This window comes from Triturus cristatus, chromosome 6, assembly GCF_964204655.1.
Source record: "Triturus cristatus chromosome 6, aTriCri1.1, whole genome shotgun sequence".
Classification (NCBI taxonomy): Eukaryota; Metazoa; Chordata; class Amphibia; order Caudata; family Salamandridae; genus Triturus; species Triturus cristatus.
The window spans coordinates 1523394431-1523408622 of record NC_140589.1 but is presented as its reverse complement, the minus strand read 5'-3'; positions in this window follow the sequence as shown (position 1 = coordinate 1523408622).

Sequence of the window (14192 nt, the reverse complement as noted above, 5' to 3'; positions counted from 1 at the left end):
CCACTATCTTAGGCCCCCAGGCCTGCTTAGACGTTTTATGTCACAGCGTATCTGTTTTCCTTATTTTATGGCAAGTTCAGATAATTCTAGACATCTGAAAATCTTGGAATGTTAATGGTCTCAGGGTTGCTTCGAGAAGGAAGAAAATTCTGGAATATCTGAGACTTGTAGATATCGATGTCTTTTTTATCCAGGAATCCCACTTGCTCAAAGAAGAATGGCTTGAGATACTAAAAGGTCAACAATTGATCGAGCATTGTGCATGTACTTCTCAGTCGTGCACGGTGAAGAGGGTTGCCCTTCTCTTCAAGAAATCTTTCCAAGCCATATTGGGGGAGTGTGTGGTAGACCTTCTGGGCAAATGGGTAATAGCTAAGTTCAGAATTTATGGTGTTTTGTTGACTTTTGTTGGATGTTATGGCACTAACCTAGACGACCCTGCACCTTTACATGCCTTACTTCTGCAGTTAGTCGACATAAGCAAACCTATCATACTGGGAGGAGATTTTAATGTCATTCTAGACCCAGTTCAAGACAGAACCTCCAAGAGGGCAGCCGTGGCAACCCCCAATATGAGAGTGGTTTTGAAACATCTGATGGCTGATATAGGCCTTCTTGATATTTGGAAATTTATGGTAAACAGGGATGGCACAGAAGGGGTAAACTTCACTTTTCATAACAAAAAACATGGCCACCGTTCCAGGATGGACTTTTTTCTTGTAGATTCAGTTACCAGCAAAAACACTAGTAAAGTCACACACGTTCCTGAACACCTATATGATCATTCTGCAGTTATTCTTGAGCTCACTCTCAGGAACAGATCCTCTTTGTGGAAATTGCACACTACTTTTAGATCCACAAGTAGTGGAGAATCTGAAAGTTGCCACAAATGAGTTCTTCCTTTCTAACCTTGAGTCAGCCCCCCTGAATATTATATGGGATACGTATAATGCGTTCTTAAGAGGTATTTTAACTAGTCTAAGCGTGGCACAAAATAGGAAGGTCAGGGAAGACATTAATACTCTTGAAGCCTCTGTAAACACCCTTCAGAGAGCCCTAGAACAGGCCTCCAATGCAGCTCAAACAGAGCGGAAACTGCAATTAGCAAGATCTGAGCTTGCTGACTATCTGGAGGGTATAGTCAGGAGGAAATGGGAAGCCAGTAGGCTGTCTCACCATGAATATGGAGAGGGATGTGGCAAATTGCTTGCCTGGAAGACTAAGCCAATCAGACAAAGAATCTGATTACGGACCTTAGATGCCAAAATTCAGGTAACATAATTTCAGACGACATTGAGATCGAAAATGCCTTCATACAGTTTTTTCAAGATCTGTATATGGAAGACTTGATTATTGGCGGGGAACAAATTGAGAATTTTCTCCAAGATTTAGATCTTCCATCCCTTCAGGGGTCCGCAAGAAATGATCTGAATAGTCCCATCTGCATTGAGGAGATCGCCAAAGCCATAGGCAGCCTAAAAAAGGGAAAGCTGCTGGCCACGATGCGCTCCCCAATGAGATTTACATGCTATTAAAAGAGGAGCTTGCTCCGAATTTGCTGAAACTCTTTAACTCAGCTTTTACTCTTAACCAAGACTTGCCGTCTTCTTGGGATGCTGCCAGCATAACCATACTTCTTAAACCCAATAAGAATCCCAGGGCTTGAGAGTCGCACAGACCCATTTCACTCCTAAACAGTGATTATAAAATCTATTCTCAGTTATTAACCAAACAACTCAATGAGGTAGTGGGGACTCTGATACATACAGACCAGAAAGGCTTTATAAAAGGGAGACAGCTGCACAAATTAACTCACGGGTTAATAATGGCAATCGACCTGGCTAAGGAATATGGGAACCCTTTGACGGTACTGACTTTAAATGCCTATATCTAGGTATCCAAGTAGTGCACAACTTGGAGAAATTAGCACAAGTACATTTTGATCATTTAGCATCCAATATGAGAAAACAATTACAGGCCTGAGGAGCTCTCCCTCTACCTTTTTTAGGTAGTTTTAATCTCTTTGAAATGTCTATCCTCCCTAAAAAAAAAATTGTTTAATGCCATCCCCCTAGAATTTATGAAGGAGTGGTGAAAGAAAATACGGGGCGTTTACTAGCTTTATCTGGAGAAATAAATAGTCCAGAATTGCTTGGAAGAAACTTTGAGAGAAAAAGGAACGTGGTGGTATCACCAGTCCAGATCTTTACCAATTTTATGGTGCCTTTTACTTGAAGACCTTCCGACAGCTTTTGAAGGCTACTTCCGCTTTGTCCCCATTGTTTAGAGCCCTTATGGATGGCCCCCAGATCAAACAGACATTTTTCTTTTTAAATGGGGCCACCCCAATTGTTTTTTAAAAAGTAAGGCTTAAGGTTTTATTGAGTGCATGTAAGATTTGGTATCAAATAAGATCATCAAATACCGTACTTTAGTGAATTAGACCCTATCTGGAACTCACCTGCCACCCCAGCCTGCCTTCTCAACTCACTCGCAACCCCTTTAAGGGAGTGTGGCATTCTTAGAAGGATGCTCAAGTAATCTCATGGCAGAGTTTGCTAAAGATCTCCGAGGGTTCGGTTTCTAAATTTAAATTTTATCAGTTAACAAGCTGGGCAAAAACAGTGGGGAAGGATGGAAAGGGGAATCAGTTTTGGGAGTCCAAGATATGCTCACGACCTCTACAACGGAAAGAAGTGGCAGAATGGTACTGGATGTTGATCCAGGCCATGGAAGAGGTGCAAGTCTTGTTGATAGAGACCTGGAGGAGGGAACTGCTGGCTCACGACTTCGAATTGTTATGGCAAGTATCTATGTCTCATTTGTCGTTATATGTGAAGCCACTCAGGAACAACCATTTCTTTACTGTCCACAAGGCTTATTGGACTCCACTGAGACTTTCCAAGCTGGGAACTCAGGCGGTGAAGAAGTGTCCTTAGTGTGGTGAGGTCAACGCAAACAAAGTCCACATGTTTTGGCAGTGTCCCTCAATCTAGACCTTTTGGCAAAAAGTGGGTATGGTGCTTTTGGGAATTTTGGGTCAACGAATCAAGGTGAGCCTGGCGCTAGTAATTTTTGGGGTGATGTTAGATTGGGAAGGTAATAGTGAATTTCCCAAAACAAATAAAGCACTCATATTTACTTTAACCCTTTTTGCGCGCAGAGAGCTGTGCATTAAATGGATACTGCCCAGCTCTCCCACAGAAGCAGAGTGGATATTATCAATACAAAAAATAGCGAACCTTGATCGTGCCACAGCTAACGCTACGAGAACAAAGTTTTGGGAACTATGGGATAACAAGACTAAAATTGCATGCCACTAATTGTATCTCATTGGTCTTTTTTCCCTGTCCTTTTTTTCTCTTTTCATTTTCCACAGTATCTTTATCATTCCCCATTATCTTTCCCCGTTCGATATGTTAAACTATTGGATAGCCAGGATGGGTTCCCCAGCGGTCTATAGCGCCGGGACGCCCCGTTGCTGGGGCAGCTGTGCGCTTTACAAGTCTACAACATTTACATTTACATTTACAGGTGGCATGGCTGGGAGAGCCTCGTTTCTTTCCTTCCTGGTTTGTGGTCCATTCTTTGCACCTGTATAGAGGAGTCAGTTCTTGCCAGCTGTACACTTAAACCTGGGATGTTAAACATCCCTCCTTTACGGAGAGATCGGGTTTTTCCCTGTTGCAGTTGGCTAGACCCTTCTGACACCTAAACAATAATTGACAAATGAGGACTATTTAAAAAAAATATATATATGAAATGTTCCTTAAAGCAAACAACAGCCTCATTACAAGGTATAAACTGAACAGGCAGCATGGATGGAATCCTTGAATTAATCTCAGCCACTGGCAAATACTCGGGCCGTACCACAATCCATTGTGCTTTTGCCCACCATGTCACCTCAGATTAAACTCAGCTATATGCAAATCAGTCTTGACCCTGCTCCAGTGAGAACAGTCCATCGCAAACTGCCAAGCCTGGTCCTCCCTGAACTGGAACACAAGCAACCCAGGACCGATTTCACCCTAATTATGGGCTTATCAGCCAGGTACAGCTTGGTTCCAGTGACAGTGTGCATTGGATCCACGTCATTGGTGCAGCAGGTTCAGTTACACCAGGGCCCGGAGCCCTGTGGAGGCCATTTATTAATAATTGCATTATTTTACTACCCAAAAGCAGTCAAAGGGGCCATTTTCCTTGCTTGCAACAGGGCCATTGCATCCTTGCTACACTACTGAGCATAAGACCCTACACTGTGACTTCAAATATAGTGTTGCCATTGTACACAACTGCTATCACGGGACTCAAGCAGTTCCATGCACCCTCCTGAGCTGTTGCTTGCCCTTGTGGAGCTCTTTTCTCTCAATGTCAAGCGAGGCTCTCTTCAGGCCAAATTCACTTCGACATCGTCAACTTGGTTTTCTGCAAGGCCCAGTCAAATCCTTGAAGTCTGGAACTCCTGAGCTTTCAGCGGGACAAACCTGAAATCCAGGCCGGGTCGCGGTTGAGGGTGGCTGGCTTGACTCTCGATGATGAGTCAGTCCCTTTGTGGAGTTTTTTCCCAAAATGTTCACCAAACTTCTGCATCGATTACCTGACACTCCCCTTCCATCCCTCTTCTTAATCTAATTACTGAGGCTCCTGTGTGGCTGGGGTGACAGTATATAGGGGTGAGCCTGTGCCTGTGTCATTCTCCCTTTTGAAGACCAGTTTGGCCATCCCTCCTCCCCCTTGCTTCTGCAGACTTAGTTCTCCTCTCACAGGAAACCCATTGACTCTGGCAGGCTACATCACACCTCATTAGGATAGCTTGACTTAGCCTAGCACAGGCTAATCAATCAGGAGAGAGCAGCTGGAAGGCTGGATTTTAGCTTACAGAAAAGAATGTTAACTAACTTATTTTATGTGATAGTTATTATAAATCTAACAGTTGCAAGTTATTGGATTTATCATAACTACCATTTTAAGTTCTTGAATGCTATTTTAAGGTCCTTCCTAGCAATATGTATACTTAAATAAATAAAATTAAATATTCCATTGTTAGCCTATGGAGCTAATTATCTACAATGGGAAAAAAACGAATTTGGAAGCTTTTCCCTCATTGGGGCTTAGAAAACATCTTTAATACTGACCCTGCTTTTAGTTACATGGCACCCTACACCTAGGACACATAGGGGAAACCTTGGGGGTGACTTATATGTAACAATAAGGTTGAGTGCTAGTTTTGAAGTAATTTTAATTCCAAAGTCGAATTTGCATATAATTTAATTTTAAAGACAGTCTGCAAAGCATAGAGGCCTTTAAAATGACAGCAGGCAACTCAGTAGCTCACATTCCAGTGAAGGAAATCTACTAGGCCTCTAAACCTTCCTGCCCTATTATATACTAGGGGCCTATAAGTAGTTTTTAATTCCCTTCACCTTTAATATATAATAGGGACTAACAAGGTTCTGTCAATGGCAATTGTAATTATACCTAAATACCATATACCTTTTCAGCAGAGCATTGGCTCTGGGTCTGGTAAGCAGAGCCCAGGGCACAGTCAGAGTCGGTTACCCCCAGTACAAAGCACAAAAAATGAGGGTGATCAGAGCCAAAAGGATGACCTTCTCACCCTAATGAAACATGCACCAGAACAATGTGATCAATACAAAATAAAATCATTAAATTGTGCAGTGATTTTTAGCGGCCTCTTGGTATTTTCATCTGTAACACGAGCACCCTGAACAGGACTATCATCATTGGGAGAAGTGGAATCAGAACACATAGGAATATTGAAGTTGTCAACATTGGCACCTCTTGGGCCCTCCAAAAACCTGTGTGTTAAATGACCAGTGCTACGGTTTGAAGAGAGTTCAGCCAGGAGAAGGCTGTAGTACCTACTCAAAGCAAACACAAGGAGACGATGGACGGAGAGCTGAAACATTTCAGACACAACCCCAGTCACAGATCTGGGCTGAATCCATCATCATTCTTTAACTCACTTCGCCACCCCAGTTCAGACCCAGCCATATGCAAATCAGTCTTGACCCTGTTCCTCATGGCAACAGTCCACCCCGAACTGCCAAGCCAGGCCTTTACTGGACCGGAAATAAGCATTCTGGGAACGGTTTTGGGGTAACACTCCTCATCAGCCATGCAACCTTAAATCCAGTGACAAAGTGAGCAAGGAACCCACGGCTGGACTTACCCTGCCAACTTAGGGTAAACAAAGCAAACACAAAGAGAAGATGACGGAGCGCTGAAACTTTTCAGACTCTGGTCAAAGACTTGTTTGCATATCGCTGGGTCTGAACTGGGGTGGGGAAGTGATCTAAAGCGCTAATAGTGACTGCGGGTGAGGTTCAGGCATTTAACTGCAATTCTCTCTTTCAAAATCAGGGCACAAGCTGCTGTTTGGGCTGCCGTATGGTAAAAGACAACACTATACGCCACCAGCAGCTTGCAGCAAATTACAGGAAAAGTGCTAAAAACTGACAGCTTTTTATTTTTAATAAATGGAAAGAGAGCCCCTCAGAAACAAACTTATGCGTTGCTGGTATGTTGAAAATTAGGTAACACAGATCTCACATGCTTAGGTCAATGACCACAGATCTATTTCTCCACATACTCAGATTGTACTGGCCCATTTCTATTCTAACTATGTTATGGAATGTGTTACAGAGAAGTTAAAGTCTCAAACATCTAGCAAAAATCTACCCCCCACTTTACACATATGTTGCAGGTTTATGTATCTGATAGCGAAGCACCTGTTTCACGTTACTAATCTGGGAAACTAACTTCCAGTGAGATAGAGGTAAACGAAAACAACACTAGGGACACCATTTGTGATGGCCAAGCTTTGGAAGACTCTTAAATTGCTGCAGAAATAATGTACTTTCTAAATAAATTAGTAAAGGGGGCAGAACCAGCCGATGACCAAGATGATTGTTTTCCTTTTTAGCTCCAGCTAATGGCTCACTTTCCTTTACTGATCTTGGTCTCGCAATGACCGCGGCAGAGGCGCCACGGGAGATTCAAGTCAGCGGGAGTGCTGATACCTATGATGCCTTTTCTCACTGCCAGGAACCTGGGAGATGACCCTATTTGAGGTCCTATCATTTACCCCACGGTTGTCTAGTGATGGGGAGCTTGAAGAGCTGGTGGTGACAACCTCCACTGGTGGCCACTTACCAGGATTGCTGAAGAGGTGCTATAGAGAATGCTGAGGCCAAGCTGGAAGCAAAGAAGAATACTGCTGGGACAGGTCTGAACTAGTGCCAGATGAGAAAGTCTTCTTTGCAAAATGTTTTAATGTAAAAATGCAATCTATTCATGTCTCTAATAGAGTTCACTTTCTTTTGAAAAAAACTGTTGCAAGGCCACATTGATGGTTGGCTGTGTGTTGTTCTTTTTTTAATATACCTCTATCAGCCACTGTTGTAATTGTACCGAAGAACGTCAACCCCGATCGGGCTTCTGGTGTGCGGGAGGAAGCAAAGAGAATGAAGCTCCCTCACCTAGGGAACCTATAAGCTGCTCTGGGGTGGTGGCTATAAGCAATTGGGTTATAAGTCAAGGGGGGTGATGACTCCCATTGAGTAATTATCACAATCCTTGTCAGGGTGATCCCTCAAAGTCACTAAATTAACCTGAGCGCAGTCCCCTGGTACTGGACATTTTTATTCATGTCGTAATACTAACCGTTTCACCACCTGTTAGCACCCTGGCAAGAGGAAGCAATAAACTGAGAGTAAAAGAGATCATCACGCTTCACATCAAAAGAGGTGCACTACGTTCGGATCATTGAGAAGTGATTGACATGGACTCTTCATTGCACGTATTGTTTTCAGTGGGGTACGCAACATGCGACTTTTATAATATATTTGCACATGATATATGGGGGTTTCTGTGGGTCTGAAGCACATTGCGAGCACAGTCAGCATTGGCAGGTATTTGAGGAGGTCTGATTGGCGGGTTGTGGGAGAACACGTGATGGTTAACACCTGTGACCTGAGAGGAGGAGCGGGTAACATCAATTTCAATTTGGGAGGGGTAGCATGGTTTATGCGCTGTGAATCTGTACATCAGGTATGCGAAGGGGGTTGGTAAAGGTGTTTAAACCGGATGCAGGGAAAGAATGGAGTTGAATGGGTGGTTTGCTGATTCGGGCACAGGAGGATTTTAGGTTCATAAGGGATTGTTTTCAGAGGGGTGGTTGATCGAGGGTGTGGGGGTTAAAAGCACATGGGGGCAGATATATGTCAGACTTGCGCCACTTTTACGCCGCCGTTGCGTCACTTTTGTGACGCAGCGGCGGCGTAAACCCTGTGCCACGTTGCGCCCTATTTACATCGTGACGCATCTATGGAGATGCGTCACGGTGTAAAGCCCTGCGCCACATTAAACCTGCGTCAGGTTTAATGTATGCAGGGTGGGCGTTCCAGCGGAAAAAGCCTCGGAAAAGTGACGCAGTGAAATCTACAAGATTTCACTCAGTCACTTTTCCGACGCTGCTGCATCAAAACCTTGCACCTGCTTGAAGCAGGCGTAAGGCATGACGCAGCATGTAAGGTATGGGCAGCCCCTAAACATTGCTGGAGTTGCGTCGTGCTTGCGACACGACTCCAGCAATGCGCCACCCTTATGCCATCACATGCGTCATGCACTGTTTATCCTTGCGCCACGATGCACTGCATTGTAAATACGGCGCATCTGTGGTGGCGCAAGGGTAAACTTGCATGACGCATCTTTCCTAGCGCATCCCTGCTGATTTGCAGGGATGCGCCAGGAAACATAAATCTGCCCCATGGTTTTTAAGATTATGATGAAGGAGAAAATTCCGGGAGTAAGACTGGTGGTCATATGTAATGCACTGCATTTTTTAGTTGAACTTGGGAGTCACGTTGGGGGACGATGGAATTGTGATTAATTGGCACGTTTAGTGATTTGTTTGACTTGGAGACAGATATTTTAAGTAAACATGATTTTAGGTTTTCGTGGGGTTTACATGTCGTGTGATTGTAATATATACATCTTTATAATTTATAGATACTCCTGAGGAAGGTTTTTCTAAACCGAAATGCATTGAGTAAAGGAAATGTACCGAATCTGGTGGAGGTTTGGAAATTCGTCATATATTCATGTATAGGCCTGGATGGCCAACACATGGAATTTAAAAAAAACAAAATTGCTACCAATTTCATATCTTTTGACGTGATGGTCTCAACAAAATGTATAAAATATGTTCAAAAATACGGAAATAAACAGGATAAAAATCAGCTTACTACGGTGGATGTGTATTAATTTGGCAATACCAATGTGAATACAGCTGTGCAACGCGCGTGTGACCTACTACCATAGCGGGTCACTACCTTCTAGTACATTATGCCCCGGTGCGAAAGGAACGGCGCACCGTTCACGGGTGCTGCATGCTAAATTTGAAAAATGAGGATAATTCAACTGTAATGTGAAATACACAAGGTGTGCTTCAGGACATTTTCATTCTTAGTGTAGTGGATGGCACATAGGTACTACAGTCCACTAGTCGCATTTAACTTACAGGCCTTTATTATACTTCTTACAATACACCAGGGGGCAGATTTACAAGGAACTGACGCATCTGCATGAATGCATCAGTTTCCTTGCGCTAGTGCTAAATGTCCTTACGCCACCATGGATGCGCTGTATTTACAATACAGTGCTCCACGGCGCAAGAATTAACAGCTGCGTCAGAAATTCTGATGCATCTGTTGGCCCAAAAATGATTCATTGCTGGAGTTGCTCATGAAAGTGATGCAACTCCAGCAATGCACCATAACAGATAGGCAAGTCCCATTCAAAAAGCCCTGCGTCATTCCTTACGCCTGGTCTGAGCAGGCATAGAGATTTTGATGCAGTGAACACGTAGAGTGACGCAGTGAAATGTTGTAAATTTCACTGCATCAGTTCTACATGGCCTTTTGCATGGGAATGCCCACCCTTCATACATTATACCTGACACAGGTGTAATGTGACGCTGGGCTTTACAACGTGGAGCATCTCCCTAGATGCGTCACGTTGTATTTTGGCCGCATTGTTAGCGCTGCTGTTGTGTCAAAAAAAGTGACACAATGGAGGCACAAGGGGCGTGTAATTCTGTCCCTAGGGACTTATAGGCAAGTAAATATGCTAATTAGGAGTGTGATAATTCAGCTATGTTAAAAGGGGGAGCACAGACACTTTAGCAGGGGTAAGGTGCACTGACTTCTACAGATAGGGAAAAAACCTGAGCATAAACCACGCAAAAGATAGTAATTTCGTGGAGCGGCCCACATATGTCGGAGCCTGGTCACTTTCTCCTATACGTCTTTTAGGGGTCGCCAGGGTGGTCACAGCTGCCACCCCTAGACTGCAGCTCGCGACCCCTGTCTTCAGGACAAAAACAGATTTATTGGTTTGCTGCTCTAAAGTGTGGAATACCTGTACCTATTGCCCGTGTTTTTTTTATGTGTGTTTAATTTTTCATCTGTTATTGAAAGGCAGAAAGACTTTATTAGGAAAAAATAATATTAATGAGAAGAAAATTAATTAGACCATTAAAGTTGCGACATATTGAGCAAACATGAAATTTCAGTTGAATGAAAGACTGGACTGTATTGCAGTTCAAGATAGCATGGAGAGGGATTCATATGTGTGAAAAAGCTCCTTATTAAGGTACGAGTTGCAATGCATGCATGGCTATCTATTGACACTAAGGCCTGAGTTAGAATGGCAATTTAATTCAAATGAGACCAATAACGGCACCCCTGAAATTATCTGCTGGGAACATCTTCATTTCAGTTTAAGTTTGGGCCCAGATTTACTAACACTTTGCACAAGGTTTGCATTACTTTTGTAACAAAAACCTGGTGCAAAGCTGGGTGGGATTTACTTTCCAACGCAAATCATGATTTGCCTAAATAAAGGCAAAATAGCTAGCATGCAAAATAAAAGGGTTTCCTCCGTGAACAAAACCTATGCTTGATGGAATTTAACACACCCGTGTCCTATGGTGCTGTGTGTTGGTGCACGGGAGTCTAAGTGCGGCAGCGCATGGAGAGAGGAAAACACTACCATATATTAGTAGATATAGTGCTGTCCTACTCTCTCTCTTTCACACAAGACAGAAGAGCAACTTTGGTTGCTGTGCTGCGTGAAAAACGACTCTGAAGCTTGACCTTGATGTTTGCACAGTATTGCAGTTTCTGGGGCATCAGTAATTTTACAATTTTGATGTGTTGAAATTTTTTATTAGCATTTCAGAATCATTAAACAAAAACAAGAAAACTCAAATACAAGTAATAAGGGTAAGGATCATATGATAGAGATTAAAAAGTAAATTCATATATAAAACAATATTTAATATTATGCTATCTAGGACAATAAATATACATAACAATATATAAAGTAAAGAGTGAAAAAGCATACACAATCAAGTTTTAAAAACGAAATGATAACAAATACAAACATGTTAAGAAAGTAAAAAAGGATTCCATTTCTGTGAAAATAACTCTAGTTGATCTTGAATATTATATATAATCCTTTCATGCGAAGCATTTTGAATCATAGCAGATAACCAGGACTCTTGAGATGGTGGAGTGGAAGATTTCCATTGTCTTAATATACAGATTTTAGCAGTTGCAAGCGCGGTATGTAGGAAACGAGATTGTGGTTTAGAAAGAGTGGGAACATTTCTGAAATCATGTAATATAATATTAGCTGTGGAGAGGGGTAAAAGCAGTGAGATAGACTTATGTAAGGTCTGACCTATGTAAGACCAATAATGTTTAACCAATGGACACGTACAAAGAATATGAACAATATCACATCCAGAAGCATTACATCTCCAACAATTGGAATGCGGTAACAAGCCTGCCTTATATAATCTAACCGGAGACCAATGCCAGTCATGTAGAATTTTAAATAAGCAAAACTTTAAACGAGCTTCTCGAGCTCCCTTATCCAAACCATCTAGTATATTCATCCATTCCATATCTGAAAAAGAAGTCTGTAAACGTGTTTGCCATTTATGTCGGAGATCGCAGGATAATGGGTGTGAAAATAATTGAGATGTAATTGTTTTGTAGAGACCTGAAATGACACCTTTCTGTTTGCCCCAAATTTGTAAATAAAACACTATTGGTGATATAGATAATGACCAAGGTGTGGCACCAAGAGCTTTGAGAAGAGATTTTCTAAGTTGATCGTATTTGGCATGCTGCAGCGGGGGTAAGTTGAATTCATCCATTAACTGTGATAGAGGTTTAAGATCCCCGTCATGGAGAATTTGGTCTAGTGTGAGAATACCTGCCGATTTCCATTAAGGCCATAGAAAGCTTCTACCTTTAATGCGTATCCTGGAGTTGTTCCATATAGGAGCCTTTACATGTAAACGATAATTAATGCCCAAGATACGATGCGCTCTTTGCCATATCTTACGCATTGCAGACAATAGGGGGTTACGTGGATCTATTCGGCTTGAACCAGATCCATATAAAACTGCAAGACCATTTGTTGCAGAGAGAAGATGTCGCTCAACATGGACCCAATGTGGTGTATTTAAATTATCTTGGAGCATGTATGAGAGCTGTGATAAATGCAAGGCAATGGTATAATGTTCAATGGAGGGAAGACTGAGACCACCATAGGAATGATGAGCATTTAATTTATGTATAGCCAGACGAGGTTTAATAGAACCCCATATGAAAGATTTAATTTTGGAATCTATAAGGCGCAATGTGGATAAGGGAACATGAAGAGGAAGCATACCAAGAATATAAAGAAAGCGCGGTAACGTAACCATCTTCACCGTTTGAACTCTACCCCATAAAGACAGACCCAGCGCTTTCCATTTATCAAAATCTCGTTGCATCTGAATGATTAAAGGCCCTAAATTATCTGATACCATGGCGTCCAATCCCTTATTTACCAAGATACCTAAATATTTTAACCGAGAAGGTTGCCAATGAAATGGATATCCCTGTATCACATCCCTTGAGGTGCCATCTGAAATGGGAAGTGCTTCACTCTTATCCCAATTTATTTTATACCCAGAAAAAGAAGAAAATTCCTCTATAATTTGAAGTAACGATGGTAAAGATCTGTTTAAATCAGTAATAGTGAGCAGTATATCATCCGCATATAGATAAAGTTTAGATTCACCCACCGGTAAGGAAATACCAACCACATTGGAAGATTGCCGAATAGCGGCCGCTAAAGGTTCAATGGCTAATAAAAATAAAAGCGGGGAGAGGGGGCATCCCTGGCGGGTGCCTCGCTGTATAGTAAAAGTATCGGAAGTAAATCCTCCACAATTGACCAGTGCAGTGGGTTGTTCATATAACACTTTAATCTTTCTTATAAATTGTTCTCCCAAACCAAATTTTTCTAAGATTAGGAATAAATAATCCCACTCCACTCTATCAAATGCCTTTTCAGCGTCTAATGATAATGCCAAAGCATCATCCTGTAAAGATTTAGCAGTATGCAGAGTGTGAGCTAGGGAGCGTAAATGATTTCTGGAAGATCGACCAGGTACAAAGCCCACCTGGGTATTATGAATGAGAGAGGGAATAACTCTGAGCAGACGAGAAGCAAGAATACTAGCTAGAATTTTTATGTCACAGTTAAGAAGTGAAATGGGACGATAACTGCTACAAAGAAGTGGATCTTTTCCTGGTTTTGGTAAAACTGCTATTACTGCTTTATTAGATATATAACCTAAAGGTGGAAGTACGTTCGGCTTCTTGAAATGCCACATGCAAACAGTCTATAATTTTATCTCCGGACCAGCGATAAAATTCTGCTGGAAAACCATCCTCTCCTGGTGCTTTGTGATAAGGAAGTTTAAGGATAGCGTGAGAAATCTCTTCTTTACTAATGTCTTCATCCAGTATGGATCTATCTTCATCAGAAAGAGATGGTAGTTCTAATCCATTTAAAAAAGACAACATTTTACCCTGATCTATATGGGCGTCTGGAGTGTATAAAGATTTATAGTATGTGGCAAATTCATTAGCAATATCCTGAGGACATGTTAACATGGAACCCTTAGAGGATTGTAAAGCAGGGATAGCCATAGCAACCTCTCTTTGCTTCAATTGTGCTGCTAGAAGTCTACCCGCTTTTTCACCCTGTTCATAATGTCTTCCTTTCATTTTTTGTAAGGCATATTCCGCCTTGGAGGTGAA